This window comes from Neofelis nebulosa, chromosome 2 (assembly GCF_028018385.1).
Source record: "Neofelis nebulosa isolate mNeoNeb1 chromosome 2, mNeoNeb1.pri, whole genome shotgun sequence".
Lineage (NCBI taxonomy): Eukaryota > Metazoa > Chordata > Mammalia > Carnivora > Felidae > Neofelis > Neofelis nebulosa.
In genome coordinates, this window is record NC_080783.1 from 65,028,636 (window position 1) to 65,030,725 (window position 2,090).

The window sequence follows — 2,090 nt, forward strand, 5'->3', positions numbered from 1 at the left end:
GCTACCGCCATCCCGTCATGTACACTCTGCCCCCAGTTGTCCCATCAAGGTGATTCTAGTGTAATGCACACCAACACCACCTGGCCCACACACGCTCCAGCCACAGCTGTCCTGACAAGTTGCCCCTGACAAAACAAGCCCAAGGAACTCCATGAGCTATACTGCTGTAACTCCAGTTGGCCTACCAAAGCTGACAGTCACATGCAGTCTACACAGAGAACATGACTCCCCAAGGCCACTCCTTCAAGATTGGGGGAGGTAGCTGTTTTACCTAATTTATAGAAAAAACACATAGAAAGTCAAACAAAATGAGTAGACAGCAGAGTGTATCCCAAGAGAAAGAAACAGATAAAATGCTAGAAAACATTTAAAAAACCTAAAGGAGATAAGTAATTTACCTGATAAAGCATTCAAAGTAAGAATCATAAAAATGCTTATCAAACTCAGGAGAAGAATGGAGGAGTACAGTGAGAACTTCAACAAAGAGAAAGAATAAGAAAGAACCAATGAAAGAGCGTAAATTCATGCAGCCAGTGTGGAAAACATTATGCACATTTCTTTAAAAATTAAGCATAGGAATGCCATATGATCCAGTCATTCCACAACTGGGTATTTACCCCAAAGGAATGAAAACACTAATTCAAAAAGATATATGCATTCCTATGTTTATTGCAGCATTATTTGCAATCGCCAAGAAATGCAAGCAAACCCACATGTTCATTGATAGATGAATGGATAAAGATGTGGTATATACACAATGAAATATTACTCAGCCATAAAAAAGAATTAGATCTTGCCATGTGCAAGAATATGGATGGACCTAGAGGGTATTATGCTAAGTTAAATAAGTCAGAGAAAGACAAATATGATTCCACTTATACATGGAATCTAAAAAAACAAACAAAAAATAGAAACAGACTCATAAATACAGAGAACAAATTTATGGCTGCCAGAGGGTTGGGGGATTGGGGAGGTTAGACAAAATGGATAAAAAGCAGTGGGAGGTGTAGGCTTCCAGGTACAGAGTGAGTAAGTCATGAGGATGAAAGGTACAGCAATAGTCAGTGGTATTGTAATAGTGTTATATGGTGGCAGAGGTAGCTACAGTTGTAAGCATAAGATATAGACTTGTTAAATTACTGTGTTGTACACCTAAAACATGTAACGTTGGGTGCCAATTACACTTTAATAAAAAAATAAAGAACCAGTCATAGCTGAAGAATACAATAACTAAAATGAAAAATGTACTACAGAGAATAAATGGCAGATTAGATGATAGAGAACAGATGGATGAGCCAAAAGACAAAATAGTAAAAATCACCCAATCACAGAGGCAAAATGAAAAAATAATTTTAAAATGAGGATAACTTAAAGGAATCTCTGAGAAAACATCAAATATACAAACATTCATATTATAGAGGTATAAAAAGAAGACAAAAGAGAAAATGGCAAAAAAAACTTATTTGAAGAAATACTGTCTGAAAACATCCTTTACCTGTGAAGGAAACAGACATCCAGGTCCAGGAAATACAGAGAGCCCCAAACAAGAGAAACCCCAAAATATCCATACCAAGACATATGATAAATAAAAATGGCAAAAATTAGAGAGAGACTCTTAAAAAGGCATCAGGACACAAAGAATCACATCCAAGAGAATCCCCATAAGACTGTCAGCTGATTTTTCATATGACACTTTGTAAGCCAGGAGTAAGTGGCAGGATATATTTAAATCACTGTACAGAAAAACTCAACCAAGAATACCCAGCAAAGTTTTCATTCAGGATTGAAGAAGTGATAGTTTCCCAAACAAGCAAAAACTGAAAGAGTTCATCACACTAAATGGCATTACAAAAAATGTTAAAGGGTCTTCTTTAAGAAAAAGGAAAAGGTATCACTAGAAATAAGAAAATATATGAAAAACTATCTCTGGTAAAGATAAACATATAATAAAGGCAGTGGGTCAATCACTTAAAAAAGCTAGTATGAAGGTTAAAAGGCAACAATAGTAAAATCAACAGTCACTACAATGAGTAGTTAAGGGAAATCTAAAATAAAAAGATGTGAAATATGATGTCAAAAACAAAAAGGTT